The sequence below is a fragment of the Bidens hawaiensis genome, unplaced genomic scaffold (genome assembly GCF_021521415.1).
Source record: "Bidens hawaiensis isolate Kalapana, Puna unplaced genomic scaffold, B.hawaiensis_p1.1 tig00008283_1, whole genome shotgun sequence".
Taxonomy (NCBI): Eukaryota; Viridiplantae; Streptophyta; class Magnoliopsida; order Asterales; family Asteraceae; genus Bidens; species Bidens hawaiensis.
The window spans coordinates 187721-213708 of NW_027491589.1; the positions used below are offsets into that span (position 1 = coordinate 187721).

Below are 25988 nucleotides of genomic sequence, written 5' to 3' on the forward strand. Positions count from 1 at the left end.
TTAATTCAATGTATGGAGATTAATCCCAACATCATGGGCTAAGCAAATTAGTTGAATTCATGTGAATATGAGAAAAACATATGACATTTAGCGATCATTATCTAGAATCTGATAGATAAATATACACGACGATTCTGGATCAACCAGGTTGACAAAGAGCCGAAGAACAAGAACACCATGAGGATTTATGATCATTGAGCACATATTTACAGTGAAAATGGGATTTGTATTTTAAATGTTGGTAGAAGATATGATAGCAAATCCATATTTATTTTTGATTTTGTATTTTGGACCATCAACTAATTATTAAGGCTACAGTTGTTTACTGTTGGTGTCACCTTTATTTATGTGTTGGTTTGGTTCATTGTATTTCGCTATCTTATTTTGCTTTTTGTGTGGGTCTGAAATGTCAGAACACAAGCAATCTAATGAAAAATATATGTTTCCTTCGCTATATTAGTTCTACTTATATATCTTTCCACTATATATATTGTTATTGAAGAGGTAGGTTCCCGCAAAGCCCAGTTGGACCCACAAGACTCACCTTGAAGAGGTACGTCTACGCAAAGATCAACTGGATCCGCAGGACCCACCATGCTCAGAGAGATGAAGACCTTACACGCAGTAAGCTAGCTGTCCCCGCAGGAAAGCCTCCCTTGGTACAGTACCCTGCCTGTCCCCGCAGCTGTGGGTACAAGCCAAGAAGGAAGGCTACCCGCACTAACAGTAAGGCTACACGTATAAGGCACTAACTCTTATACTTCAGTAATGTCACCTGAAGAAGGAATGAGCAGGGCGAGAATATTCCCGCCCAAAAGAGCCAGTCCGTACGCTTCTAGAAGATCTTTTGTACTATACCTACCAAGGTATGGACAAATAGACAAGATCTGACAAAAGCAACCCATGAACCAATCACAGGGTGACAGCTCACTGACAATAGTACGAAGAGGAGCACGCTCCAGTACAAAATGTCACTATCAGCCGCTGCCTACCCACCAACTCCTATCATGGCACGAACGTAGCCCATAATTGGTGGAAAAGGAATATTATATACAGCTGGCCGTACCTGCTTGGAAACCTACCTTCGGCTATAAATACTCCAACACCCTGGAACGGTAGGGGGATCTTCTCTCTAGCTATTTCTCTCTATATACACTCATATTCAGAGCAACCTAGTCTGATTCTCACGCCGGAGGGTGGTCACAAGGAGGAACCCCCCTTCTCAGTGACGAGCTTACGGTGTCTGTTTTGAAGGTTGAGAAGAATAGCCATCTTTGCCGGACCTAACCCTCGTGGGAAACATCTACTTAACCCTAAGATTATCCTTAATCTGTCGGGGTCACTTAGTGTTTCTTCATTGGCGCCATCCTTGCATTAAGCTTGAACTTATTCTTCTTTTTCTCAGTTTTTTCAAACTTCTAGAAAGATGGTTAAGGTTACTCCGATGCCAAAGCCACCGGGTAACCAAGAAACTCCGGTAACCACAACCCCAGCTACTGGGGGGAACACCGGTGAATACACGATTGTTACGAACACTACCCCGGTTACCCAAGCCGGGGCAAGTGCAGTAAACAATCCTCTCCTGGGATTCATTGATACCCAGTTGGGAAAACAACAGACGAGACTTCCCCGACAAACACCAGAACAAGTTAAAGCTTGGGCGGAAGCACGTCAGAAAGAATTCCAAGCAGAGTTGGACGAACGTTTACGTTCACTCCAACAGGCCAATGACAAATTCGGAAGCACTCGACAACAGCTCAACATGAGCAATGATTGCGAGTATGTGGATGATGAAGATTGTGAAGAATCTGACAGTGACGCAAACCCACGTCATAAGGCGAAAGGGAGGCGTAAAGAAGCATACTTCCACTCGAGAATAAATTTCGAAGAAACTTTCAAACCAAAGAACACGGGGGGAAACCCACGTGACTTCTCCAAAACTTTCAAACCAACTGTTGCGAATCCGGGAATGCCCAAATTTGCAAGGGACATTGCGGAAGCAATCGCTCCAAAGAGTGCCAAACAGATGTCCAACATAGGCACTTACGATGGCATATCTGACCCGGACGATCACATGAACAGATTTATAGCGGGGGCAACCGTCAGTAATTGGACGGAACCCACATGGTGTTACATGTTCCAAATGACGCTCGTCGGGGCAGCCAGAGCGTGGTTTGATCGTCTACCGATCCGCCACATCTACGATTGGGCAGACTTCCAGCACAAATTCAGCCAACACTTCAGTCAACAAAGAAAATATACTGAAGAGCAATGGACGATCCTCAACTGCATCCGAGAAGAAGACGAATATTTGCTAGACTTCATCACTCGCTTACCGTTTCGCCTTAAATGCTTCCTTGATGCGTATAAAGGGTACCATCAAATACACATGGCTGTTGACGATCAGGATAATACCGCATTTCGGACGCCCGATGGCACATTTTGTTACCAAATGATGCCATTCGGACTAAAGAATGCCGGATCCACATACCAACGCCTGATGGACAAAGAGTTTCATGCCCAAATCGGGAGGAACTTGGAGGTTTACATGGATGACTTGGTCATCAAAAGCCTCGAGCCAGAGGCGATGTTGAAAGACATCGAAGAAACTTTCAACACGCTCAGAAAGATAAACATGAAGCTCAACCCGAGCAAGTGTTCCTTTGGGATGGAAGATGGGAAGTTCTTAGGAGTCATCGTTACCAAAGATGGCTTCAGAGCGAACCCCGAAAAGGTTGAAGCCATTATGAAAATGGAATCACCTACTACCATCAAACAGGCTCAGACACTGAATGGATGACTAGTCGCACTTAACCGCTTTTTTCCAAACCAGGCGGATAGGTCGTTCCCATTCGTGTCAACATTGAGAAATTGTTTGAAGAAAACGCACTTCCGTGGACACCAGAAGCGGAAGCAGCCTTTCAAGAGATTCGGTCACGCTTGATCGAACTCCCAACACTCACAGCACCAGAAGTGGGGGAGGAATTAATTCTCTACCTCTCCGCCACAGACAGAGCAACTGGGGCAGTCTTACTAGTAAAACGAAAGGGCATCCAGATGCCCATATACTATGTAAGCCGCGTCTTAACAGACGTGGAAACCCGGTACTCCATCCTGGAAAAATTAGTCTTAGCGCTTGTACATGCTTCATGCAGGCTAAGACGATATTTCCAAGGCCACCCAATCACCATTCTCACAAACTTCAAACTTGCAAACGTTCTAGGCAAACCCGAGTTGTCAGGGCGCCTAGCCAAATGGGCAATTGAGTTGGGAGAATACGCGATAAAGTACAAGCCAATACCAGCCATAAAAGGCCAGGTCTTGGCCGACTTTATTGCAGAAGTCCCCGCTTCGCGGGAAAAAGAGTGCCAGGAAGAGGCTCAACACACTCCAGCACAAGACATTAACGATGTCTGACGACTCTATACTGACGGAGCAACCAACAACGAAGGTTCAGGCGCAGGGTTAAAACTAACTAACCCAGCAGGCCAAGAATACACTTACGCTATTCGGCTGGATTTCCCAAGTACGAATAACGAAGTGGAGTACGAAGCATTCTTGGCCGGATTAAGAATTGCGCGTAAGATGGGGGTGAAAAACTTGGAAGCCCACGTGGATTCCATGCTAGTAGCCAACCAGATAAACGGGACGTACACGGCCGTGAACGACACAATGGCCCTGTACCTCGCACAAGCAAAAACCCTTATGCGCGATTTCAACGATTGAAAAGTTGTGCACATCAAGCGAAACGAAAACAAATCTGCGGATGCGCTAAGCAAGCTTGCATCGTTAACCTTCACCCACTTGGGAAAGGACATCCGCGTTAAACTTCTTGAAGCACCATCAGTCCCGCACAAGGAAATTTGTGTCATCCAAACCGGCACGGAAACATGGATGACGCCAATCATAAATTACCTTGCGACGGGTATACTACCAGAGTCAAAGACACTGGCAAGAAAGATACGCTGTAAATCATTGAACTATCAACTTGTTGATGACATACTTTACAGGCGTAATTTTCTTGGCCCACTCCTTAGATGCGTTGACGACCAAGATGCCGACTACCTCCTAAGGGAAGTACACGAAGGCATCTGTGGAGTACACGCAGGTCCACGCGCAGTTGTAGCTAAGCTAAACAACGCGGGATACTTTTGGCCTGGGATGCACACGGATGCGCTGGCCTACATCAGAAAATGTAGGTCCTGCCAGCTCTACGCACCCAACACGCATCGCCCGAAGAACGAACTTGTTCCAGTCACTTCTTCATGGCCATTCCAGAAGTGGGCCATCGATGTTACAGGCCCATTTCCCACAGCAGCAGGGAACGTTCAGTTCCTAGTGGTAGCCATCGACTACTTCACCAAGTGGATAGAAGCAAAACCCCTAGCCCAAAAAACCGCAAAACATATCAAAAAATTTATTTGGGAATTTATTATTTGTCATTTTGGACTTCCACAGAATTTGGTAAGCGATAACGGCACCAACTTTGCTGACCAGAAGCTACAAAAGTGGCTGAAAGAGCTTCAAATCACCCTGTTGGTGCATGTTTTGTAACAGATGATCTTTCGTGTTTGTTAGAATTGAGAGCAACGGTCAAAGGGGAGACTGTTGGTGCATTTTGTGACCGTCGCTATGCAATTCTGACCAGCGGAACGCCACAGGCGAAGTTAGCACAACTTCGCCTTAGGCGAAGTTAGAACAACTTCGCCAACGGCGAAGTTGTAACAACTTCTGCCTTAGGCGAAGTTATCACAACTTCGCCTTAGGCGAAGTTAGCACAACTTCGCCTACTGAAGCCCAGGCCCGTGAATGTTTGTCTATATATAGTTGTGTCTTGTTTAGTTTTAGCAATCTAGAAATCAGTGTGTGTTTGAGCAGCTTGTTTATTGAGAGAGAGTAAGAGACTAGAGTCGTGTGAGACGACCCGAGGTAGAGCTCACCTCGGGTCAGTCGTGTTTTCTGTTTTTGTTACGGTATGTAACGTGATTATTTTATATATGAATCGGCAGATTTGTTTATCCCGTTCTAGTATTTGTTTGTGTATTTGATCGTGTACGTGTTTGTGTTATTCGTCTGTACACCATAAACGAGTCTAGGAGGATTCCGCACTCCTAGACCTCGTGCGGATCTCGTATCGATCGCCGACGCCCTGGGGGGACCTACAAGTGGTATCAGAGCCTTAGGCTCTTACGCTATGGTTCGAGATCTGCGTTTTGGTGTTTCTGGCACGTTTCTGTGCGTTTCTGGCCGAACTGTTCTTCAGGCGAAGTTAATTGTTCATCAGGCGAAGTTGCTGTTCATCAGGCGAAGTTGCCGTCATTGTTCGTAGGGTTTCAGCGAAGATATAAGGAGAAGCGAAGTTATGAACAGGCGAAGTTGACTTTAGGCGAAGTTGACTTCTCGGCGAAGTTATAGCCAGGCGAAGTTATGGCCAGGCGATGTTAACTTTAGGCGAAGTTAACGAAAAAAAAAAAAAAGAGTATTTTGGAGTTTTCGTCTGTATGGCCAGGTGTACACGATTATTGTGAGACCGAAGATGTTGTTCCATCAACGAGTGATCTTGTTATCTTTTGGTCTTACGTGTGAACAAATACGTGTCAACTCTGATTTGGAGTTGAGGTTGTGAATGGGTTATTGTTTGTAACTGGATATTGACACATATTCGGGTGTTTGTGGGCAAGGAAATTGTTGTTGTTCGTGGTGACCAACCGAAGAAAGTCAAATTGAACTGAAGGTTTTTCGTCATTACTGGATTGCGGTCAGAGCATATTTTTATGTTATTTTCAAGGCGTTCGAGAATTGGATCCTGAAACGTGATGCTTATTTATTAGAGTGAAGATTCTGGAACAAGTTGGATTTAACCGGGAATTAAAGTGTTTATGTTCCTGATCGTTATCCCTGGTGATTGAAGATGCTTCAGATTTTTTAATGGTCGTGTGTTAGATTCTGTCAGGGTGGTTTTGTGATGAAATTGATCACTTGATGTTGAGTAGTTGAAGATTAATCCTTATCGTATGCCGACGAGTTGGTGAAGTTGTGGAGGAAGCCCAACTTCATGTGTTGGTGAAGTCAGATGGACTCACGTGATTGGTTGAGATGATCTATTGGCACGAGGATGCATGCATTACAAAGACCTCAATCGTTATAGTCGGAGAAGCTTACACTGAAGGGGAGATCTGATATGGAAGACGCTGGGTGATTGGTAGATTTGTGAAGCTACAGGACAGTTTCTGACACGGCTGGTTGACTGCAAACAGAAGATCATCAGTTAAGAGGGAGTCTGTTGGTGCATGTTTTGTAACAGATGATCTTTCGTGTTTGTTAGAATTGAGAGCAACGGTCAAAGGGGAGACTGTTGGTGCATTTTGTGACCGTCGCTATGCAATTCTGACCAGCGGAACGCCACAGGCGAAGTTAGCACAACTTCGCCTTAGGCGAAGTTAGAACAACTTCGCCAACGGCGAAGTTGTAACAACTTCTGCCTTAGGCGAAGTTATCACAACTTCGCCTTAGGCGAAGTTAACACAACTTCGCCTACTGAAGCCCAGGCCCGTGAATGTTTGTCTATATATAGTTGTGTCTTGTTTAGTTTTAGCAATCTAGAAATCAGTGTGTGTTTGAGCAGCTTGTTTATTGAGAGAGAGTAAGAGACTAGAGTCGTGTGAGACGACCCGAGGTAGAGCTCACCTCGGGTCAGTCGTGTTTTCTGTTTTTGTTACGGTATGTAACGTGATTATTTTATATATGAATCGGCAGATTTGTTTATCCCGTTCTAGTATTTGTTTGTGTATTTGATCGTGTACGTGTTTGTGTTATTCGTCTGTACACCATAAACGAGTCTAGGAGGATTCCGCACTCCTAGACCTCGTGCGGATCTCGTATCGATCGCCGACGCCCTGGGGGGACCTACACACCCACAACTTTACCTCAGTAGCACACCCGCAGGGTAATGGTGAGGTAGAAAGAGAAAACAAGAGCATCGTCGACGGCATAAAGAAAAGACTCTTGGAGCATAGATCCGGCTGGGTGGACGAAGTTCCACATGTCCTTTGGGCAAACAGAACGCTGAAAAAAGCAAGCACGGGCGAAACCCCATTCAGCCTCACCTATGGCACTGAAGCCATGGTTCCAATCGAGATTGGTCTACCCTCACCAAGAGTTATAACTCAACCAGAAGACAATGAGGCGGAAAGACGGTTAGACCTTATGCTGACCGAAGAGCGCAGAGACTTAGCCGCAGCGCGTGAATAGAACTACAAGCGACAAATGCAAAAGCACTACAACACGCGGGTGAAACTCTGCAACTTCAATGTCGGAGACTACATACTGCGTAACAACGAGGCTTCGAACCAGGAGCGCCCAGGAAAGCTGGCCCCGGTCTGGGTAGGGCCATACATTATTAAAGAAGTTCTGGGAAAGGGCGCATACCGGCTCGAAAGGCTCTATGGCACCCCCATCCCAAGAACATGGAATGGAGCTCAATTACGCAGATGCTACATGTAGATCAATTCCAAACTTGTAACGAACAGGCCTAGAGCCACTTCTATTGGAAATGATTCTCCTTATCACATTGATGCTGATAGCCTTACCTTTATACTTATGATCTGACCACACTGATATGCCGGTATTCACCGCATAAATAAGTGAGGGAGGAAGTAAGTCGTTGCGTGTGGAAAGCGACACAACCCGCATAAACACAAATAAACAGTAAAAATTTCTAAGGAAAAGATGAGGAAAATCTTCACGCAGGTCAGATATAGATGAAGTTTGGTCATCCTACTAAGGAAAGTGACGGTCCTACCCGCACAATCATGATAGAGGAAACAGAACATTAACCTATTATCATATAATATTTATAAGGCAAGGCATTAACAAAACATTTATATTCACGATAAAAGCTGTTCAAACATTACAAAATGGCTAGGTATCTACCCGCCTACAAAAAGTGCAAATCTATCCTAACGGCTTGGAGGAATCTCAAGATTCAGGCTTCGGGACCACTCCCTCCAAACCCACTTGAACCCGCACCATCAGTTGGCTGCGGCTGTTCAAGGAAAGCTTTGAGAACAGCTAGCCCGTCATCAGCAGCAGCAACTTCATTCACCTTTTCCACGACCGGATGAGAGAAAGCAGCATACTGGTTCACAGCTTGGTCATAGGCAGCCTCAGTATCAACATCGTGTAGAGGAAATCTGGAAGGCGAGATACCTTTCTCTGCAAATCCTAGGCCAAGTAAGAAACCAACTTTCTCTCCATCCTCATGAGAAGCGTTGAGGGCTGTGCTTATAGCATCATCATAGGATGTGTTCGCGAAAATCCAATGCACAACCTACAAAAAAAAAAAAACTTTTCTAAGTATAAAAAGCAAAAAGCAAAGAATAATTGAGCTATGCGTACCTGCGGCAACGCTTCTCGTAGAAGCCAATCCTTATTGGACAGAGCCCCTTGAAGGGTAGCTTGAGCTTGATCGCGTGCGCGTTTGGCCTCATTCTTATTTAGGTTGGCAAGCAACACTTCCTTGGCAGTAGCCTTCTCAACGCCTTTAAGCTTGCGCTCAGTGCGATCAAGCACACCCCTCTGATCCAAGAGCTCCTGTAGCTTCTTGGCGTCCTCCAAAGCCAAAGCCTCATGAGCCTGCTGAAGCTTCTCCAGTTTAGCTTTCAGTTCTTCATTCTCAGTGCGTAGAGGCTCAGCAACAACTTCAGCTTTTGTGGCCCTTTCAGTCGCATTACGCGCAGTTTCCTTAGTCAACCTAAGCTGTTCATTAACAACTTGAGAAGCCTTGGAACGGGCCTCATGCCTAGCTTGCATTTCGGCCTCAAGATCCTTGAAGGCCTTTTCTCTCTCAGTAGCGGTGGCGGCAAGCTTCTTGTTTTCTTCCCTCAGCGATCGCACCTGAGACCCCTCCAAGCTACGCGCAGTCCTTAACTTATCGTTTTCACGACAAAGTAATTCGACATGCGGCTGCATCCGGGCAAGTAGAATTCGGAGCTCGGTGGATAACCTGCCTTCCTGGTAACTAACCATTGCCTCCCCCAATGCACCACTTGGAGCGGCATGGCGTGTCCAATCGACGCAGTCTGCAGCCGTCCTGAGAGTTGTTCCTCGGCGGATATTCCACCTTAGGGCATAAACCTCATTGGAATCCGAAACTGCAACAACAAAAAACAGTCAAGAAAAAATGACAAAGGATGGATAACAGGCCAAAGTAACCCCACGCACCTGTAGGGTCGATAACAGGCCGATAGCCGCTAAACCCATCACCCGAACCTAAAGGATATCCATCCAAGAGGTCAAGGAGATCGGAAGGAGGCAAAGATCGGACCCCCTCATCAACAAAGGTAAGTCTAGAGGTCCCAACTCTAAACATACCTGAAGAACTGGCCAAGGACGAAGTAGTCGTTGACGCCGAATGTGACACCGTAGAAGTCACAGAGGTAGAGACCATTGGAGATGAACTCATTTGAGATGAACTCATAACCGTTGCAGTCGCTGCAGATGAGCTCATCGCATATGAGCTCATGGAAAAAGTCACCGCCGGTCCGGTGAATGACGTGGTAAATATGGCATTGACGGCTGGCGAAGAAGTTGAACTGCTCAACGCAGCAACGAAAGTGGACGCCATCGTCGGCACAGTAGCCATGACAGACGACGTCATAACCGGAACAGTTGCTTCAACAGTAAAAGCAACAGAACCAGGACCAGAAACAGACGCAGCCACCTGGGTCATCTCCTCGGATAGGTTGACCAAACCTATCTTCGTGGGTCCTGAACCAACTCCTCCCGCACCACTCTCCTCAAAAACAGATAAGTCTACTTCTGCATAAAGAAAAACCTTAAGATATCAAAAACGAAGGCGGAAGGAGATGCGGAAAAGGTACACAAAAAGTACACTTACTGGTTTTCTTGATCTTGAAAGCCCTGTTAGGCAGAGATGGACCCGATGAAAATGGTCTCTTCACGCCAGTTACCTTCGCAATGCTTAGCGGCTCGGAAGTGACAGTCGTTGTCTCAACCTCTGAGACAATGGTCTCGTCACCACCACCAAGGTTCCTCACCGCCTCCTCACTCTCAGTCTCGGAATCAGACTGATCCCCCAAGCCAACGAAGGTAGCAACCTTCGTTTGCCCTTCACGCTAGCCGCCTTCTTTTTCCTAACAACAAAAGACCCATCTGCGGAACCCTCATCAGAAGATGACAAGATCAGAAGAATTCCAGCAGAAGTGTGAGCATGAAGAGGACGAGGATTAAAGAACTCATTACCTGGCCGAGTGGCGATTAAAATCTCATGGCCTGGCGGGTAGACCTCTACGAACCTATCCGCAGTTTTCTCCAAAACGGGCAACTCGTTCTCATCAAGATCACGAGTACCCAACCGCGTTGGACCACCAGTCTCCCGCGGGTGCAAAAGCGACTGTAAGTCGTTCCCTTCTGAAATAAAAATGATAACAATGTTAGAAGGAAAACCCTAAACCAACACAAAAGACGGGGCGTACCATAAGGAATATAGTTCAAACCGTATTAAAAAACGATGGGTATTTGCGGCGTCCCAGACCCGGCGTCCTTCCACACGCGACTCATCCCAAGCATGACCATCCCAGATTCCGAGAAGCGATAAACAGGAGTCTGAATCTGGGAAATCTTGGTGAACCACTCCGTCTCCTGGTAATTGGAAGCCGGAAGATTAGGAAGTGCCCTCCCATTCTTGAACGTCATCGCAATGGGAACGACACGAGCAGAAATATAGAAAAATTCACGCTTCCAAGAACGAAGACTACGCTCAGTAGTACAGATCTTCAAACCCTTGATCCGAGTGACAAGGGTATACCAACCCTGGATGTACCTCCAAGTATAGAAGGTCATCAGGCGGTCGACTCGAGGCTCGATATCCAAAATACGGTACACCCATTCGAAATGGCGAACTTTAGCAATTGCCATTGGGTGCACCTCTGTCAAATGAACACCGTGTTTCTCCAAAACACGGTATACGAACTTCGTTAATGGGAATCTTAGATTCCCATATATGAAGAACGAAGCGTAAACCCCTATCTTGCCCTTAGGGGCGTCGTATACCGTCTGGTTGGTCTCCGGCAAGTCCGGCTCCTAGGGCTCCAGCATGAATTTCTTGACGATGTAATTGTATACATCGAGAGAAAGAGTATACTGACACTCGCCAGCAGTAATCTTATCGTCCTTATCGGACGTTGACGTCGGATTCTCGGGGAAAACGTCGGACTCTTCGACGTTAACCTCTGGGTCATGAGAAGAAGAAGACATTTTTTTTAATGTTAAGGATGAAAGAAAGCGGTTTCAGGAGAATGCTCACCGGAAAAGATGAGAATTCGCCGGAAATCGCTTAAAAGAAAAAGAAGAGTGAAGTGAAGATAATGGACGAAATACACCCTCTCCACCTTATATACTCATCGCAATGAATGCGATGAAATTAATGCGACACGTCGACACGTGTGGATAAAGCAAGCTGGCAACGGATGTCAGAATGGCGCGTGCCATGAAACTCGCGCCCACGCGCCTGAAAAAGCTTTCAGATTGACCACATGCTGTCACGTCGTCACAACTTCCTGCACATCTTGAAACCGTCAGAAGACGCCAACGTCCTTTCAACCGTTTGGACTGTCCTTATCCTTTCACCAACCCTCCGAATTTCAAAAAGATTCAAAAATAAGAGGGAATATACCCCCTTACCTTGGAAAGCAAGAAACCATAAGACAAGTGCGGGTACATTGTCAAGGCGAAACCCTTCACATACTTAGCACTTGCAGGGAATTGAAGCCAAGAAGATCGATCTTATAGGCCATGCTTGTGGAAAGAGAAATAACACCCCGCATGGCGGGAACGTTGAGAACTAGATTGTTTGAAGCTTCAAGGTGGAATTGGTTGTTTAACATAACTGATCACTATGTCTAAAACTACCAAAACCTCGTGGAGAATCTACACAAGTGAAACTCAACGCTCCCGACTTGCGAAGAGGTTACACACCTACCCGCATCATACCCAAAGATCAGGCAGAAAAGTCGGGAATTTTCTGCAAGTGACATTAGGAAAACTGCGGGAAGAATCCCCACGGAGAACCTTAAAAAACAAAAACCCTTTTTTAAAGCCCCTTGCTTAAAGTCCAAAAGTTCCACTCACTTATTAACAATTCATGAGAAGAACAATGGACTGGGGGGACTTGAAGAGGTAGGTTCCCGCAAAGCCCAGTTGGACCCACAAGACTCACCTTGAAGAGGTACGTCTACGCAAAGACCAACTGGATCCGCAGGACCCACCATGCTTAGAGAGATGAAGACCTTACACGCAGTAAGCTAGCTGTCCCCGTAGAAAAGCCTCCCTTGGTACAGTACCCTGCCTGTCCCCGCAGCTATGGGTACAAGCCAAGAAGGAAGGCTACCCGCACTAACAGTAAGGCTACACGTATAAGGCACTAACTCTTATACTTCAGTAATGTCACCTAAAGAAGGAATGAGCAGGGCGGGAATATTCCCGCCCAAAAGAGCCAGTCCGTATGCTTCTAGAAGATCTTTTGTACTATACCTACCAAGGTATGGACAAATAGACAAGATCTGACAAAAGCAACCCATGAACCAATCACAGGGTGACAGCTCACTGACAATAGTACGAAGAGGAGCACGCTCCAGTACAAAATGTCACTATCAGCCGCTGCCTACCCACCAACTCCCATCATGGCACGAACGTAGCCCATAGTTGGTGGAAAAGGAATATTATATACAGCTGGCCGTACCTGCTTGGAAAGTTACCTTCGGCTATAAATACTCCAACACCCTGGAACGGTAGGGGGATCTTCTCTCTAGCTATTTCTCTCTATATACACTTATATTCAGAGCAACCTAGTCTGATTCTCACGCCGGAGGGTGGTCACAAGGAGGAACTCCCCCTTCTCAGTGACGAGCTTACGGTGTCTGTTTTGCAGGTTGAGAAGTATAGCCATCTTTGCCGGACCTAACCCTCGTGGGAAACATCTACTTAACCCTAAGATTATCCTTAATCTGTCGGGGTCACTTAGTGTTTCTTCAGTTATCGTGTTGACTAAAGACCTAGAGTTTCAGATACTATGTTGGATTCGTTCAGACAATTAAACCTGAACAGTTACGACAGTATAACGAAAATAAACTTTTATATATAAAACAAACCGAGTTATATCTGAACAATGGGTAAGCGAACAACAAGCTGCGCCGCTATCCCCTTCTGAATCGCAAAGCCTATTCTATTAAATATAAATCCTTGGTTCCTCGGGCTCTGCGAGTCACCGTGGACCACCTTCTGCACCCGCTCCAAGAAGCGAACCGCCTCGGGAGCTAGGGATCCAAAAATGTCGAAGGCAAATGGAATATATGTATTTAATTATCCTTAATTCAACTGGTCTCGTTAAATGTCACTTTATAAGTTTTACCTTATATATATGTATAGTGACAACTATTATAACTATTTAGTGGCGTCTAAAAAGCCAATGGTCTATTTGGCGTGAGATGGTGAAATGAATTAAAGATATGGCCGGAATTTACATAGAGAGAAATGTAATGGAAAAAAACATAAATGAAATGAATAATTGTTTTAAATGTTTGATTAATATATGATAATGAAATAAATAATTACTGTAAAACTGTTAAAAAAGAAGACTGAATGAGTAAAATACAAATAACAAAAATACACTTGTCTTATAATACAAAAATTATACTCGGTAAGTCCCACAAGTAACTAAAGCTATTGGTAAGGTTTGTTACGGCTTCAATCGTGAACTCCTAAAACGAATCAAGATTTAGACTTTGTGGTTCTTCATAACTCTAAATGAATATCCTCAAACTTCTATGCAAAACCATCAATAAACACACGTTCTTTAACGTGAAACTTACATCTAAACCGAGACCTTAGTTTCGCGATGAGGAGGATGATGGCGAGCTTGATTCAGTTAACTTCCACTGGTGAACCTTGTTGAAATCACTAGGCAAATGTCATATAATTTCTCAAACTTGGGATGTTACATGGATTCAACATCACATTTAACTTTCAAAACAACCAATTCTAATATACAATTTTATTTATGCGAACTTTTCAACTAAAAATTGACTAGAAAAGCCTCTAACTAGATTTTATCCTAATTGCTATCCTTAAGCTCATCCGTGTATGAACTAAGTCTGTTGATTATTACCAGCGTATAAACGACAAATAATATTATACGTACAATCAATGACATATTTTTATAAAAACTATTTTTGATTCACTTTTTGGATTTTCTAATATATGTCGTGAATTATCATAACGATCGATATTGTTTTCATTGTTTTCTGAATGACATTTTGTAGTTGCAAACACTTGGGTACATTATATGTATAGTAATTAACGGTCAAACCTTACAAGAAGAAAATTAAAATAAATGTCCTTGCTGGTCAAACTTTGTACTAGCTAAATGAGGCAGTCTAGGAACAATTATGATTTGCAAAAGTGGATATTAAACACCCCTACAAGCCTAAAGCAATGTAGGAAGATATCATTTTGAGCTATTCCTAAAGTTATATTATCTTAGTTTTCTCATGTATCTTAATATATTTTCCGATCGAAAAAAAATTAACCCGCAATCAGCACACTTTATACACGTTCTGGACCAAGTGGTAGTTTATTCCATGGATGTGATATCGAATCAGGCACCGTTAGTATCAATTTGGTACATGTTTACGGTTTTAGGATTGGTAAGGTACCGGTACCACTAATCCAGCCCGTAACGATATTTTACCAAATTATGCATTCGGAACAAAACCATACTGAGTTTTTCGGTACAATTACCCCATTTTTAGGGATTTTCGGTATCGAGCTAATCCATAGTTCATTCAAGGGAATTTGGATTTTAATATCACAATTTTGACATATTAGCCGTGATTAATCTCAACTCTATAAATTTTAAATTTTAGACTTTGAGCTATTTTCCCTTGTAAATCCCATATTAACAAAAAGTTAACCCCTTTAGCTTTTTGATGACGTTGACTACTTATGAGGCAAACACATTAATCATCCTGTATTAATGTGAGACTCACATAAGCAGTTGTCACATCCCAACTTACGACGAAAATTCCGGGACGCAAACTGTTGGTTCATAGCTTACAAGACACTATTATGCAAAATTTATATGACAACATCTAATTTATCAATTTAATTTCAACCAATGTTGTAAAGTAAATTTACAAGGCCGAGTACTCCCTTTAGTACTTGCTACAAGGTATGTCGTCAATGCGAGTTTCTTTAACTCTGCCTAATTACTAAGAATCGATCAAAGGTGGTTAACCTCAGGCGAAATCGCATCTAGGCGGTGAACTTGGGCCGACTTTGACTTTATAAATAAAACATAATTCGTATTTCTATAATATTAAAGAACAAATATCATTTTTAATTGATGATTAACAATTTTTAGAATAATTTATTATTTAAAAATGTGTTTTTCTTATTTATATTGATATTCACTTATTTTGTTATAAATATTAGTAAACTTATGATATTTGACATATATATAATATCCAAAAATAAAATTTCTTATATTTATCATGTCCGAGTACTCTCAGAGTATTCCCGAGTACTCTAAGTACACCCAACTCCCCAGTCGACCATCTAAGTCCGCCTAGCGACTTTTGCAACTTTGATTTCAACGAAGTACACAAGTCTCAATCAATTACATATAAAACCAAAAACATATAATGTAATATTAACTTGTCTTTTTTATTTATAACTTAAAGTCTTTTCTAAATGATCTTCAACCTTCACTATAAACCAATGAATAACTGGCAGTATGCGTACAAAATAGATATATTTGTCAACAACACATGTTGAGTAGGCAAATTAATATTGTGACTTGTGAGTATCAACAATTAAATAACTAGAAAATAATTAATATCGTTTGACCATTGCCTTGCGAATTGGGCTTTGGCTACTAAGACGAAAGAAATACAAATAATGGTGTCGGTTGACAATTGTCTTGCGAATCGGGCTTTGGCTACTAAGACGACATCAATGATTTATGCTAATATCAATGATGGACCTCTCCGCGGTATGCTAGAACTAAACAAATAAGCAAAATAACAAGTAAACATTTAATTGATCAACACAACAAGTCATGATTTGCAAGTTAAATTTGATAAATGAATACAAAGTAGGTACGCATATAGTCCCCAAAAGATTTAAAAACATCTAAAACAAAGGAGTGATTACTCACCTTAATGATTGATGAGATAATTGATCAAATACGAATAAATAAACGATTCCTGGGCTTTAAGCGAGTTGACTGATCCGAAATGAGCTGACCTGAAACTTTGAGACAATAAACTAGAATTAAAAACGAGAACAATGTAGATGGAATCAGGTCAAACGGATGTGTAAAACTCAAGTTATGAGGTTTTTAATATTTAAGCGAGCTGGTACTGTTCAGTATCCGAACTTCGAGTCGGGAATCGGGTTCTAACCAGTACACTCAAAATTTTATGGTGAACCAAAAAAGTTTTCTGGCCTAAATGCTAGTTCCGACCAGAAAGTAAATAAATCGATAAGTCAATTAATATGTTTGCTTATAATGCCCATAACGGGTTGGGATCAAATTGACCACTGAGACTCCCTCAATCTGAGGAATTTATTGAGGGTTTTTGTTTACGAGATAATAACTTATGAAAATACATAAGACAACTTACCCAAAAGAGTATTAGAACTAGGAGAAATTAAAAGTCAACCCGGAAGGCAAAAACTTAAAGAAAACACGAAACACCGGAGGAGGAGGCTATGAGAACGATGGAGGCTGTCACACCCCCATCTTATGCCTAGGAGTATGACCAACAGTTAGTACCATAATTGTAAATAAATCAGAGTTGTGTTAGTTTGCGGAAGACTTATAAAACTTTAAGGATCAAAACATAACTTTTATATATACATTCAAAAGACAGGAATTTTCAATGCCCGTTGTGGAGTTGTTAACAAAAGATTACTTGTTTATGTTTACAAACCACCATTAAAATTTATACAAAATAAATCCGAGCCATCAGATATTAGTAGCACTTCGTCATTCCAAGTGCTATTATTGTTCACCTGCAAAATGTAAGAAAATACGTCAGCAACGAATGCTAGTGAACACGCTGACGCAAAATAATTTCTTTTAATTTATTACCCCTCGAGGATACGCCTGCCTCGGCCCAACGTGGCATAGGAATAACAAAGTCAAATAACACATTATAAACTTGAGCTTCTAATCTAGGTCACCTCACCAAACATCGCAGCGTTCGACTTAGTTAAGTACCCGTAAATATACACATATGGTCGTACTCCCTGCAGGAGAGCGTCCTACGACCAAGGGTGGTGCGATCATGCCCATTCATCGCATAGTACCACCTATGTAAGAATCCATACATACGTATACCACAGCCTGAGGGCTAGGTTTATACCCATAGTTATAACGGTTTTAGGAACACATAGTTCCTTGTAAACAATTTCATATAACAAGTTTGACTCATTTGAAAAACAAGTTTAAAAGTTTTGGGGGCGTATTCACCTTATATCTTTAGGATCGGCTTCACTCACCGTCCAAGGGTCTTTCCCTTCTTTATCTCGCACCTATAGTACGAGTATAAATATTTGTTAGTCGGATACACGATCCGGCTTAAGACATTTAGTCTTATCTCAATCCTCGATGAACCTTTAGTTCATTTTCTTTTACTTGAAAACCTTTAGTTTAAAAGTAAATTACAAACCTTTAGTTTATTTAAAAACCCGACGTTTCTTCTTCTCCAAGAAACGTAATCATTTTCTTTATTATTTAAGAATACTCTTTATTCATTAAATAATATTTTAATAACAAAGAATATATATATATATATACTTACACACATATATGTATCACAATATTCAATATTCATTCTTTCATTTATTTCTTTGTTATGTTTTCTTTTCTTTTATCGAGGTATCGAGTATAACCTCGACTTAAGGCTTAAGCCTAACATCGTTGGCGTTTAGAAACTCTAGGGACTCGAGCAGCACTCCAACGCCGCTTCTTTTCTCGAACAAATCGACGAACGCCAATCTTCAACACACGATGGCACGCTTATCGAGACTCATCGCTATTACGACAAACACCTTCTTGGTATGTGGGTGGAGGGTGTCACAACTTCGAGGAAACGTTGGTATATAATCGAAGGATCGGGACACGTTTATCGAGGAAAATCGTTTATATACTTATCGGGATCTAGAGAGATGTTAGAGAGAGAGTTGAAAGTTGAGATTGGGTGTGCAGAATGAAGTGCCCATGGTCGCTATTTATAGACCTCAAATTAGATCCCATCGCGGTACGCGATGGGTCCCTGGGCTAACATGTCGTGGTACGCGACGTAGGTCCACTGAGTCACAACATAGGCCTGCCACGTGGCGACACGTGGCAGGCGCCGTTCCACGTGGCGACACGTGGCGGACGTGTTGCCATGTGACGGCAGACAGTGCCACCGTGTGCCAAGTGGCACACGTGTCACTCTTTGTCAGACACCCCATAGCGTACCGCGATGGGTCAGGAAAATAGAATTTTATTTTTAACCTTCAACTTTGAAATTTGGCAATTTTAGTCCCTAGACTTTGGAAAGTTGATACTTTGAACTCGAAATTTTCACGTTGTTACAGAGGCTGATGTTGTAGTGGTGATTTAGGGTTTTAGGATGTGTTTTGGTTAAGTATGCAGAGGTAAGACTAGTTAAATTAAAAATGTAACATCACGAAAATAACTGATCAAAAATGCCCAATTTCAAAGTCCAAAGACTAAACTTGAAAATCTGTTTTTCTGTTTGATCGCGATACGTGATACCCCAAGACCCAACGTCATCGCGTATCGCGATGACGTGGTCTGACAGCAGACACGTTCCCCGCCGCGTGTCCCCACGTGGCACTGTGTCAGCCACGGGGCAAAGCTACAGGATGATTTATCAAGCCTAGTCGCAATACGCGACGGCCTTTTCTTGGACCATTGCGTATCGCGATGACGACTTGACTCAACCTATAAATATGGGTCATCAGCCCATTCTTTCAACACCCAAACATATTATCTCACTTTCTCTCACTAGAATACTCTCTCACTACCTCGAAAAATGTGTCCCAACCCTCCTCGTAATCTATGCCCTAAACCGACGTTGCCTCGAAATTCGTGCCACACACTAACGATATTACATTGGGGAACGTGTCACCCCGAGACAAGATGACGCCCCGCCTCGAAGTGCGTGCTGATAAAATTGACGACCAGCTAACATCGTTTTGCGTGCCAAGGAATTGTTGATCAAGATTCTTGGAAAGTGTACGAGTGTCGGGGTGCTGCCCAAGAGTCTAGAATATTATAAGCAAACCAAGGTAGGGATAATGCCCGAAGAAATATTAATATAATATTAACGAGCTTAGACCTTAGTCGATGGTATACTCGATACCTCGATAAATAAATAAAGAAAATATAACAAAGAAAAATATGAAATAAGAAATATGAAAGTAAAAGTAAATCTTTGTTATTATTATTATTTAAGTTTTTTAGATAATAAGTAAAGAAATTAAGTATACGTTTCTCTTAGAAGAAGAAACGTATTATTTAAGAAAAGTAAACAAGTAAAACAAAAGGTTTAAACTTGTAAAAGAAAGAAAAGTATTTTGAACTAAAGGTTCATAAAGAAAATATAATCAAGGTAAAGATTATACAAAAAAGACTAAAGGTCTTAAGCTATATTAAAGATCTATTATTAACAAAAGGTTATACTCGTACTATAGGTCCGAGATAGCTAAAGAAAGACCGATCAGTGAAGTGAAGCTAATTCTTTAAAAGGTGAATACGCCCAACTTTTATAACTTGTTTAATCGAGTCAAAGTAAATTGAATGCATGAGATTGCGTATCTCTAAAACATTATAAACAAAAGTAATCGCTAACCATCAGGCTGTCATTTACGTTTGTTTGGATCCTTACATATGTGGTTAGACAGTGGGCACTATATGCCTCTGTCACGATGGGCCCGGACCTAAGTTGTGTCCGAGAGAGGGTAATCATGTGTATACTGATGGTAGCTAAGTAGTCTTGAACGGTGCGGTGTTTGCTGAGCGTGCTCGAGTAGAGCTTAAGTTTGTAATTATGATTTAGTTTTTAACCTGATTATTCATAAGCCACGTCGATGGGCCGAGACTAACTTATGTCTCGAGGGGTAAATAAGTAAATAAAATATTTTTGCGTCAACTTATTCACCAGCATGTGTTGCTGACGTATTTTTCAACTATTTTACAGGTAATGAGGATTAGACACTTGGGAAAACGAAGTGACCAGTGGACGTTCTGATAGCTCAGATCATTTTGTTAAAACATTAAATATGTAAATAGTGGTTTGATAAACAAGTAATCTTTTGTAACCATAAACGGGTATTTTATAATCCCGTGTTTTGTTATATAAATATTAATATTTTAATACATGCCAATATTTCCGCAATTAATCCTCAACTCTGATTTATTTACAAAAACGATACCAACTGCGAGTCGCACGTCCATGCCTGAGATGGGGGTGTGACAAAAAAAATCAACTCGTTTAGGAAAATAAATAACATATTGATAACTAAATTGAGTCTAATAACTTAAATATTTCGGTGTAATCAACAAAAAATGAACATAGACATGTTACAATAGCAGATGAATTATCTTGGACCTTAATTTTAATGATTTAGATCGTTTAAGGCAAGATTTAACCATAACAAACCAAAAATAACACATATCTGACTTGACTGTCGGTAGAGATACGTGATGGGTTATGGAGAATCCTATCGCATATCCTTGTGGGTTGGTTTCTACCATATTTATATTTTTGACAGTTTTAGTTCTTGAAGTTTCAAAAATGTGTTTTAGTCATTTTAAATGATTTTAAGAGTTTCTAAGGACCATTTAGCATGATTGAAAGTTAGGAAAACATAAACTAAGTTAAAGACAATTAGATACTAATAAATGCACAATTTTATTGATAAGAAAAATTCGAACTATATTCACGAATCGGGTAAACGAATACAAATATGAAAAACCTGTAATGTTAAAATATCCTCTACTTTTGAGAAGTTAGTGTATGTGTATATTTATTAATCGAGAAATTAATTAAATAAATAAAATGAATATGATTTATGTTTAATTATATGACTATGAATTTATGTGTATGTGTATGATTATTTTACTTCTTTTAATTATTAAATGAAACAAACCCATGCCTCCTCTGTTCATTATCTCATTTTGCTGTCTTTCTTAGTTATTGATGTGTGGGTAAAAGTACACGCCTCAAGTGTTTTATATTGTGTGTTTTGCTTGTTTTTATGTAACGAACACAAATAATTTGATAGGTTTTATGGTTACAGGTGTGCCGAGCTTAACGGAGCTTAAAGAAACTAATTTAGAGCATTCATGATGGAGTGGAAATGAAAGTGATGATCCATGAGAAGATAGAGAATTGAAATACGAAGACGTGGCCGCAAACAGGGAGGAAAACGGAGTTGAAACGAAGATTCTATGAAGAAAACAAGGTTTATGCTGGCAGACCATAAGGCAGATTGGTCTGACCGTAGCTTACGGTGGCCAGACCGTAGCTTACGGTCTGGTCTGACGGAAAATGGGTTTTTAGTGATTTTTCTTCCATATTTAAGGCCCAAAAAAACTAGAGTCGAGAATATTCAATATTATTTAGTTTTGGGGCGATTTGGAGGCGATATTCCACCATCAACACTCATCCTAATCACAAGATTGATCCATGAACACCTTTCCCAACATCATAATCAAGAGCATGAAGATCCAGATGCAAGGCTAAAGGCTTCATAACCATCTCCGGGTGTAGGGTTGAGTTGCATGTTAGGTTTTGACATTCTAAAACTTTAACTTTGGATTTGTAATTGATCAATCATTCGGTTGATCAATTGTTTGTGTTTGATTTTGTGCTTCAACGGTTTTTATTAATTGATTACTTAATCTTTTATCAGTTCATTGATTTGTGGTCACCAACAATTAGGATTAAGTTCTTTCGTCATTGACCCGTTTATTGTTAACCATATTATTGATTTTGTGTTTCAACAAGTAAAACCATTTATCAGCTAGATTTTCATTAAGCCGTGTCAATTGTTCGGATTCAGTTCTGACGATCAACATAGCCAATAGTTAAGTCTTTTGATTTACATATTTTAACGCGAAAACGTCCAAAGAAGTTTATCAATTTCCTAACTTGTTTCGAAACCCGAACCCTGGAGTTTGGTTATTTTCATATAATTGTTTACAAACTACTCATTTAAACCGCTTAACATCGTCTATCCATTTTTAAGTATTTTTATAATAGAAATTGAGTTCCACTTGCACTTTCCACTGATTCCATGTGGATTCAACACCTTACTTGCCCTAGCTAATAAATGTATTTTATAAATATTTTTGATTAACCTTTCGACATCAATCAATTATGTAACTTAATTATCGATCATTATTTTAGTTGTATATATCAAAGAAACTTTTGAAACACTCCTTATATTTTTGATGACCTTTGCCGGTTGTTGGATCTCTTTGGCTTATTTTTTTCTCATTATATATTAGCCGCCGTCAAATAAAAAATTACAATATTTGGAAAGAGTTGATACTTAAGTGTCTAGTATTAAATATGGCACTTTAATATAAAACAAAAAATCTTTAATGTCCTACAAGATGCCAATATATCATTGTCGACTGTCAATCAACTGCTAAAATAGATTATTAGCATATCTATTATTCATTAAGGGTGGCAGAAAACCAAAGTAATCCAACCGAAATCAAATTAATCAAAAAAATCGAACCGAAGCATTAACCGATGGTTATTTTTTCGGTTTTTTTTTTGAAAAACCGATTTTTCAGTTATCCATATTTAAAAAATTGAAAAAAACCGATTAATGATGATAAAGATTATCAAGATGATGAGAAATTGACTAAACTTTGAATATAAATAAGATGCTAAAATGAATATTTGAATTAAACTTATAACGATTTTTTAGTTAAAACTTTATTGAATTTAAACTTTATTTAGCAACTTGGTATATAGTTCCACATAACGCGCGCCTATTTTTGTTTTTTGAATTCAATATATTTATGGTACTCTAATACGTTCTTATATAAGCTTAAAATATGGATTTTCATTTTTTTTAATTTTGTTTTGCAATGTCTACACGTAATTGAAACAAAAGCCGAAAATAACCGAACTGAAACCGAAAATAACCGGAAAATCAAAAACCGAAAAACCAGAAAACCGAAAACCGAACGATTTGTATATTCAAATAACTCATTACTTCGGTTTCTTATTAGGTTTGTTGTAAAAGTCGCTAGGCGGTCCCTAGACGGCCGACCCCCTTGGAGGGAGTACTCGGACACGATAAATATAAAGAAAATTAATTTTTTGGGTAATATATATATTTCAAATATCGTAAGTTTACTAATATTTATAACAAAATAAATGAATATCAATATAAATAAAAGAAATACATTTTTAAACAATAAATTATTCTGAAAAATGTTAATCATTAATTAAAAAATGACATTCGTTATTTAATATTATAAAAATACCAATTATGTAGTATTTTTTAAGTGAAAAAAGATCCAAGTTAACCGACTAGATGTGATTCTGACTAATGTTGACCACCTTTGAATAATTTCTAGTAACTAGGCGGAGTTAAAGAAACTCCCCTCGGCACCATACCTTATAGCGAGTACTCGGAGAATACTCGGCCTTGTAGACCTACTTTTACAACATTGGTTTTGCCTAATAACCGAGCCGAATCGAACCATACTCAGCCCTACTATTCATGTAATTCTAGGAAAACTTCATGTACTTATAGGAAGATTGTATAAACAGTAATATTTTTGTTAATGGATTAGTAGAAGACTATACAAACCGTAATGATTTTGTTAATTGATTAGTATCAAATTGTATCACCGATGTTGATTTGGTGGTAGATTCAGAAACTTTTTATTTAATAGGTACGTCAATTTTAGATGCTCAAATTTCATTTTTGAGTTTGTTTGACAGTTCGAGTCATGTAAGATTGATAACATAATAAAATTAAGATATAATAATAAATTAAAAAATAAACGTTGTCATTAAATTAAAAAAAATACATAATCTAAATATGTCTTTCTTTATGAATTAAATAAAAATTACTTATATATAATAGTTTTCAGATCTTATGAAATGTTACTCTATTATATTGGTTTTGTTCTGAACGTTAATTACATTTACGACCCGCGCACAGTGGCGAAGCTCGCCACAGTAGTGACTGAAGTCACGAAATTCGGGCCGGTGATTCGGTTCAGGTCAGGTCAAACAATATGATATATAAATATCTATTATTTCTTCTTTAATTCATTAGGTTGTTCTTATAATAAAAAAAAATAATACTAATACAACAAGACAATTTTTTAACCAACTAAGACATAAAATATTCATGGTAATGCGAGAGGAAGCGTGCGGTTACTCGATGTAGCGATGTGTGTGGTGCCTCCAAGGTTGAAGGTGTTGTACTGTGTGTGGTGGCCAGTGGTCTCCAGGATGGTGGCCGACAACAGCGGATGGCAGTGTGTGCTTGGTGGTGGTTGGTGGTCTCCAGTGACTCGGTAAGGCAGTGAATTTGAGTTCTGAACCGAATGAATGGTAGATGGTTTCTAAACCCTAACCCAATGGCAATCCCACCGTTTTTTGTTGTTGTTTAAACAATTGTATCATTAATATGGTTGGTCCATAAAATTGCAATCAAAAGAGAGATGAAGTAAAATCAATTGCACGTACATTACCCAAAAGAGAGATTAAGTTCCACATTGTGTGCGACTGCTTTTTATTGAACTTAATCATGCAATGTCCTGGTTGATCTATTACTATACTTTCAGCAATTAGTTAACTTCAGGTCAGTTGTAGCTCTATGCATAGTCTAGCTAGTTGAGTTAGACAATCATCACCAGTTAATTGATGATTATAACAATGCATAATTATATGTGTATATCATGTAATTAATTTTGATTATCATAAAAAGATGATTTTAGAACAACAATAATATTTGATTATTATAATAATGCTTAATTATATAAGTATATGATGTAATTATATACAAAATGGTACACGATCCATAATTAGGACAGAACTCGTATATCGTCGACCAAAATACAAGTGTAATCACTCATCATAATTCACACGGTTCTCACGCAATAATGATTTCGCATAGTAACTGACCAATGCTCATATATCTACACGTGTGTGTTATTTTTCATGTATTGTTGTCTGTCGATAGTTGAAAGAAACCACTTTTTCTTTAGAATTCCAGGAAGTTCTTTTTGAGATGACACTTCAATGATAGATATGGATTGGATATGCTCCAAAAGTGAAAAGTATATATAGTATAGATCATATGCATGCATATATACGTACCAGAATCAAACACGCCGACATGAAAATAGCAAAGTAAACCATAAACCCACATTTCCTATCCAATCCTCCAATTCATCTTTAATTATTTATCTTTCACATATCTAAAAGATTTTGAATTATTTATATATTCTTCAATTATTGCAAGCCTTGATCGATTTAATTTTGGAATACTTTTTAACTCTTAAAATATTACACAGAGTCTGTGTACGCGCACTTGCCGAGATGCCTGAAGGAAAGTGTAGTCATAAACGCATCGTGACTACCGAAACTATGTCACTTAAATAGGCTTTTTGAATATCGAGGCGTGAATATGTTAAGAAATCATCCTTGGTTTGTGACTTTGGTTACCGGGGAGGCTCTGGCTCAAAACGACTCCAACTCCAACGTATCTGAAGCGGAGGATAAATTTTATTTTATTTTTATTTTACTTTTCTTGTTACGTTTTAATGTTTTTATTTTATTTTTTTTAATTATAGTTATTTTAAGGTTATTTTTAATTATATTATATTATGTTTTTTAATTTAAAAT

General features: G+C 40.0%; 1 protein-coding gene across 1 annotated transcript in view; it reads right to left on the reverse strand.

The window, feature by feature from the left end:
• Nucleotides 1–6824: 6824 nt before the first annotated feature.
• The window catches only part of LOC143637445 (uncharacterized), a 123284-nt gene continuing 104120 nt past the window's right edge, over nt 6825–25988 (reverse strand). Inside the window, exon 3 of the mRNA XM_077104839.1 lies at nt 6825–6906. The gene's annotated coding sequence lies outside the window, so the exon portion shown is untranslated. The remainder of the gene's footprint in view (nt 6907–25988) is intronic.